The sequence below is a fragment of the Marmota monax genome, unplaced genomic scaffold, assembly GCF_021218885.2.
Source record: "Marmota monax isolate L192 unplaced genomic scaffold, Marmota_monax_Labrador192_F-V1.1 WCK01_AAM20220418_F8-fsc00139, whole genome shotgun sequence".
NCBI classification, from domain to species: Eukaryota; Metazoa; Chordata; class Mammalia; order Rodentia; family Sciuridae; genus Marmota; species Marmota monax.
In genome coordinates, this window is record NW_026695226.1 from 1,677,827 (window position 1) to 1,685,028 (window position 7,202).

At 39.9% G+C, this 7,202-nt stretch overlaps 1 protein-coding gene across 3 annotated transcripts in view; it reads right to left on the bottom strand.

Moving 5' to 3' along the window:
* Positions 1–2,405, bottom strand: part of Pnpla8 (patatin like phospholipase domain containing 8) — a 41,662-nt gene extending 39,257 nt beyond the window's left edge. For 2 of the 3 annotated variants that reach the window (XM_058576070.1, XM_046435370.2), the window contains exon 1: positions 2,229–2,393. The gene's annotated coding sequence lies outside the window, so the exon portion shown is untranslated. Of the gene's footprint in view, positions 1–2,228 lie in introns of all 3 variants that reach the window. The other variant, XM_046435369.2, reaches the window with a different exon arrangement.
* Between the last annotated feature and the right edge of the window lie 4,797 nt (positions 2,406–7,202).

Here is a 7,202-nt window from a genome sequence, read left to right on the forward strand (position 1 = left end):
AAAAGGCTGGAGATGTGGCTCAGTGGTGAAGCGCCTTTGGGTTCAATCCCAAATATCAAAAAATAAAAATAAATAGAAAGAAGAGGCTTAGATAGAAATGGAGTTTTAACTAAAGGAATCAAGGGATTTGCCAGGAGGAGGCCCATATTGAAGTCTAAGAATGAATTACAGATGTTATGCAATCATTGCAATAATGTAGCCAAAAAGGTAACAAAGGTCCTAGCTAAGTAATAGTATTGGAATGGAAAAGAGGGCTACTGTAAGCCACATCTGGTAACAGGTCAAGGAAACTAATTGAATAATGAAACACAGGATTGATGACACCAAGAATGGGATATGGAGAAGTAAGTGTCAAGAGAACTGACTTATGGTTCTAAATCAGACAGAGGGAAAATATCAATTGTGAATATGAGAAAACTAGGAAAGAGCTAATTTAATATGAGGGAAAAATGAATTTTCTTTTGGATTTACAGAATGCAAATTGGAGTATATAAATTAAAATGTACCTAGACTGTGGATTCATGTGTGGAATTATCAGCATGTGACACCTGAAACCATTAGACTGCACAAATTTACCAAAGGATAGTTTATGGTATATATTACTTGAGTATTCTTGAACCTGATAAATGCTCCTCTTTATTGAAAATGCTTACTTGCAAATATACATTATATCTTCTGAGACATTTCAGAAATATTCCCAGACCTATTATAGTATTCCTTGGGTTTCAAATATCAAAGCTCTGGCTTAGAGAGAACAACATGTGTAGTAGAAATTTGAGTGACATTCAGGTTTAGGAAGGAAGAGAAAGAGACGCCCTCCAAGGAAATGAGAGAGCATGGGAGAAAAGATATCCTCCAAAATTCAGGAGCAACTTTTAAAAAGTAATGGACATTAAACAGGATAAAATACAAGATATAGGAGAGAAAGTTCAAAGCAGAGAAATGACAGGACAGGAAGGTGTCTAGGGCCTAGAATTCTAACTCTGACCTTTTTATAAATATATGTTCCACAAGTGAAGCAACGTCCATGCTTCAGCACAATCCTTGTCTCAATTAAGGGAAAAAACCAACTCAAAGTACAAACTGTACTTGAATCAACTCTGCATGTGAAAACAAGTGAATATATAAACTATTGAAACTGATCCACCATCCAACATCACTAATGAAAAGGACACTACTTACAAGATTTTATTTTAGATCTCAGAAAAATAAGATCAACACTAAAGTTTAATTAATAAAAATTATGAAATAACATGTTCTTATACTGAAAGTAACACTAATCTGCATAAGAAATTTAACAAAATAGCTAAAATGAGCTTGATACAACTACTTCACATGCATAAACTAAGTTTACAGCTTACTGTACTTTTTAAAAATTCTCAGACTTTAAGGTTCTTTATATTACATTATTTTAATGACTTTTTCTTGAGATCCTGAAACATACTTTTGTCATATTTGATATCTCAAAAATTAGGATCCAGAATACAACTGTTCCTGGAAATAAAAATAGTATTTTTAAAACTACTATATGATAGTCCCTTACGTCACATCTCTGCTGACTCTTGAAAAGAGTCACCACTTAGAAAAGTTATCATTGTACTAGGGTGGAACCAGGTTCCTCTTAGCATAATCACAGAAATGGCAAAAAGGTAGGAAGTATTGCAATACGATTCACACAGCTTCACCTTTAAAAAAAAAAAAAAAAAAGCGCACGCACTTGAATCCGCTTAAGCAGTAGAAGCAGGCAGTGACGGGGCCAAATACGGGTGGGGCGAAAAAGAAATATCTAGCAATGAAAGCACGAGGTATACAGTGACAGTCAAGATCAATGTAAAACAGAGAAGTTGTTTTTGAGAGTCACCAGGGACCTGCTGGAGAATACTACAATCCAGCGGAGACAGACTCCGCGAAACTGGCAAATCGCAGGGGTGGGACAAGAGGCGCAGGGAGGGACAAGCGAAACCAACCGCCTCCGAGGCAGCAGCACCCGAAGAAGCAGAGAAGGCAGGCGGCGCTGTGCACCAATCAGCCCCGGGATCCGCGGCCCCTTCTGTACCCGGCTGCCACAGGGTGCCTGGATGATGGGACCTCCACGAAACCGGGCATCTCCCCACCCCCTGACTCTGAAGTGCCCAGGATAGAGAGACAGGAGGACTCCGTAGGCAGACAAGTGCCCGGAGCCACCAGCCTGCCTCTCATCCCGTCCCCATCATCTCGCGGCCACTTACCGGGATGCAGGCCGCAATCACAGGCGACTGTGGATACTGGTCTCTTCCCGGCATTGACGTCTACTCTGGCGGGCCCGCATCAGCTGAGCTTCCAGCACAAACAAGCGCAGCAGCCGGAGCTCCACCCACTCAGCTCCGCCCCGCCCCAGCGGAAGTGACGCACAGGCCGTTCGGGTCTACCCGCCCGACACCATGCTGTTCCTCTGCCTCCCACCGGCACTTGCCCTCCGGGTCAATAGCGGTTTCGTCCCCGCCCTGAGGCATGCGCAATAGAGCGTGACAGCGCTAGCTCTGAAAGCCGCGGCAGCGGTGCTGGTGTGCACGCGTGCGTGCTTCCGGAGAGGCGTGGCTTGGTAAAGGGGCGTATTGGCATTATGGTCTTGTCTGGGTGCTGGAGCTGAAGGTGGCAGGTTTTGTGCGGTGTCCGATCTCAAAATAGAGTCCAGACTTGCTTTTGAGTCACCCGTACGAAATGTCACTTAAAAGCACTTTCACATATATTGTTGGAAGTTAGCAGATTCGGTCCCTCCCGTGGTTAAGACACTGCTTTCGAATTCTGACATTTTATGTGTATCAAGTAGGCAAACTAGAACCCACAGCAGGTCTAGTGTTAACTATCAAAACTGTTAAATTCCACCTTCAACAATAGCCTTCTCAAGAGTGTCGACGCTATAGCACGCTGTAAGATTATTGTAAAGTCCTTTAGGAAGGGGATTATATGAGCTGCCAAATTTAGTGTGTTAAACTGATAGTATTTTTTAAAACTTAAGGAGGAGAAAACAACTTCCTAGGCCCTTGAGGCACAAATGGCTGGACTATGTACATCATAATGCCTGGTAAATCCCAGCAGTACATAAACTAGACTATTTAGCTACACAGTAGTTAATAGATGTACACCACAAATTCAAACATGGAGGAGAGTGGCAATAACTTTAGTACTTGAGACATTTTTTCCCATTTTTAAAGAAAATACTATTTTGGCATTGCTAAAACATAAATTGAGACGATATAGGACTACTGCAATAGGTGTCAAGACAGTAAGGGAGAAATTGAGCTTGATCTAAGCACAAAGACAGCTGGGATTTAGAGTCAATGAGCAAAGTGACTGGTCAGTGGATTGAAAATTACTAAGAGGTGACATCAAGAGGCAGGTACATTCTTGCTAAAATGGGTTAACAGGATTCTTGCTGAAGGTGCATGCCGATGACCAGAAATCAATTACAGGATGGAAGAGTCTTTCTAAGTTGACTTACAGGATTCATGCTGAAACTGGATTTAGGTAGGTATGAAGCCGGGGCCAAAGGCGGAGGCCTAGTTGAGAAAAGGGATCAGAGGAGCATAACTAACGTTTGATAAGAAGAGAATCTGTCATCATACTCTTTCCCCTTGTTTTCCTTCATTCTCCGGTTTAATCAGATAATATCAAATATCCAGATTTTTTTCCCTGAAATTTCCAAGTAACTCTCAACTCCTCCTCCTTCTTTTTTGACCTGCCTTACCCACCACCTACCTTTAATTAGTCATGAAGTCTGATGAATCTCACTGTAGAACCTCTTGCATCTTTTCTCAGTTTTATATTATTTTCACTTCCTCGGTTTAGGCTTTCATCCTCACTCATCAATCTCATCTAAACTGGTTTTACAGCTAGTAACTAACCTCTAGCCCAGTCTCTTTTGTGCAACCAGAGTAATCTTTCAAAACTTCAAATCCAATTATGTATTCTCCCTGATTAAAAAATATTTTCTGGCATGTCATAGAATAAACCAAAAGGGCAAGATAGTCTCTGATCCTGCAGTCTTCCAGGCTTCACTTTCCCACTCACTGCCTCTTACTTTACCCTCCAGCTACACCTATACTTACAAAAATACTGAGCTTTTTCATATTTAGTGCCTCCATCAATGCTGTTGGCTCAGCTTCCCTTCCTCCCTCTTCTAATGATTTATATGTCCTTCAACCAGAAAAATCTTACCTTACTGTTTCCTAGAGTAAATCATTTCTTCTGCCTGTGCTTGCTTCTACTATTGCCCTGGCTGCACAGTATTGTAATGTATTCATTTATATGTAGGCAAGCATCATACAAGCATGGACTGTAAGGAAATTATATTTGTGTCTTCCGGATCTAGTATAATCCCCAACAAATAGTATACTTTAAATTTCTGAATAATTAAACTGAATTAATTTTATTCAGGTTACTAGTTTGAAAAGTTGAAAATGGAAAATAAAATCCACTTACGATTTTTTTTTTTTGGGTGTTGGGCAAAATTTGAGAGGGAAAGATAATTTCATTTATTTTTAACCCCCCAAAATTTGTAGTATGAAAAATAGAAGATTATTATGTGTGTTAATAGCAGACCAATTCCTTCCGAAAACTATCCATATTTGGAATAACGATAAGTACAGTAATTGCTTAACCCTATAGTCTTCTGTAGCTAGGTAAAATAGACATTCATATTGCTCCTGTATCATTTATTTATGTGCTCATATTTATTTACAAGGTTTACTGATTTTGTTATCTAATTTTAGATTTGTTTCCTTCCTCTATATCAATCCCTCTTTCTATTAAGATCAGTTCATAATAATTCTTCAGAGAACTTCTAGTCTCTTTAATGTTGAAGCAAAACTTAGTGCAGTAGACAAAATAAATTTAGTCATATTGTTGTAAAATATTTCTCCAGATTACCCAAGTGAAGGATAAGCTAGAAAATACTCCAGAATTATGGTCATTGTGGTAAACTGAATGATGGCATCTAACAAAAAGGCACTTGCCCAATCCTTGGAACCTATAAATATGTTGCTTTTATGGCAAATGGGACTTTTGCAGATGTAATTGACTTTACAGATTTTAAGAAAGGAAATTATCCTGTATTATTCTTGGGGGCCTAATCTAATCTGTTTGGTCCTTAAAAATAGTAGAGACGTGGCAGAAGGAAAGTCAGAGATATTCAAGGAAGGAGGTGTGGGGGAAGGCAGGGAGCAAGTTGATAAGAAATGTAGGTGACCCAAAGAGAGGCTTCTACCTGAAAGCCATCAAGAAAAGGTACACTCAGTCCTATAGCCTCAAGGAACTCCACTCTGACAGCAACCGAAATAACCTTGAAAGCTTATTTTTCTGTGGAGCCACCAGTTAAAAGCCCAGGTCAGCTTGTTTTCATTATTGTGACACCAATAGCAGAGGAACCAGCAGAAATGTGACAGATGAATTTGAGTTGTTTTAAGTCAGTAAATTAGTAGTATTTTTTTCAGCAGCAACAAAAAGGGAATATGAATAGCTTTATGTAGTTTAAGACATGAAGGCAAAGATTTTATCTGTTTTGGTTCTTAGCACTGAGGTCTGCATTTATTAGGCACTCATTAAATATTTGGTGAGTGCATACTGAATGAATTAGATTCTTTAATTCAATCTTTACTGAGTGCGTACTATATGCCTGACATTGACTATTTTCTGGATATAAAAAAAATTGAAGATATTCCATGGAATTCAAGGAATAAACTAGGTAATTATGAAACCAAAATTAGGCAGTCAGTATAGATAGGTAGGACTGATCAAGGGGGCCAATTTTGATTGAGTCCAAGGAAGTTAGACACTGTTCCCTGAGGGATTGAAATGTTATTTCCATCAGAGCCCTTCTTCCACCCTTATCAAGAACCTGCCCCTGCTCCAACCTGTTGCCAAGGTAACCTGTCCCAGGAATTTCCCCTCCCTACAGTTGTTAATTATTGTGTCCTGGGCAACACCATTCTACCCTTCCTCCTTCAGCCCACCAGTTTCCCACCTTCTGGCCATCCCACCAAGCATTCCTGGGCCTAGTTCTGGGCCTAGTCCTGGGCTTAGTCATGTAAGCAGGAGGGAAAAAGATAAGGGGAAGAAGGCAGGACAACAAAGGAAGCCTAGGACATAAAAAGGGCAGAACACCTCATTTCTTGGGATACCAGGATGCCAGCTATGCCCTCTTCTCCCTCCCAGGAGAAGTCTATTTTACCCCTTTTAAAAATAAACCCTGCTTTATATGCTTGCCCTTGCATGCTTCTCTAATATTCAAACTTCAAAATGTGAGGAAGCAAAACTCATCACTGATAACTGGTGGTATCAATTATACTTGTAATGTGTAAAGAGTATCATGAAGATATTCATCAGATGTTATAGGAACTCATAGATAACTCCCATAGCCTGTTGGATCAGGAAAGGCTTACTGGGGGAGAGGACCTTTGAGACAAATGTCAAAAAATGACATCTTGCTAGTCATGGTGGGGCACGCCTATAATCCCAGTGGTTCCAGGGGCTGAGGCAGGAGGATCACAAGTTCAAAGTCAGCCCCAGCAATGTAGCAAGGCCCTAAGCAACTTAGTGAGACACTGTCTCAAATTAAAAAGGACTGGGGATATGGCTGGTTAAGCACCCCTGGTTCAATTCCCAGTACAAAAAAAAAAAAAGACATTGTTGACAAGGTACATGACAGTAGTGGAGGCAGTAAAGTTGAGGGAGAAAAGAGAAAATTTTAACACAGAGAAGGGACCACTCATGAGATCAAAGGCATTATAGTAACGAGTTAATAGGTGCTGAAAAGAGCTACTTGCTTCATGTTGCTGATATTGGAAATGTGATAGAAAGTTGGGTGAAAGTTGAAACTGAGCTTGGACTTTATTTTCTAGTTGATCTAAATCACTCTCAGACTTTAAGGCAAAGAACAATGTGGTAGAATTTAAGTCTTACATAGATTTCTTTTGGCACCATAAGAAAGCAAGATTTGAAGATAAGGGGGCCTGTTATCATTTTCCTATTTAATCTCTTAATAAAACCATTCTTTTTCCACCCCAAAATTTACCTTGAAGAATTTCCTATCTATACTTGTACTCCAGGCCTCTCTGTCTTGTTTGAGATCAGTTTATCTAACTTCCTTCTGGGAAATACCCCAGATGAATTAAGCAAGGAGAAAATAAAAATTAGTTATATAAGGTAGTTTTCTGAGTGAAGAA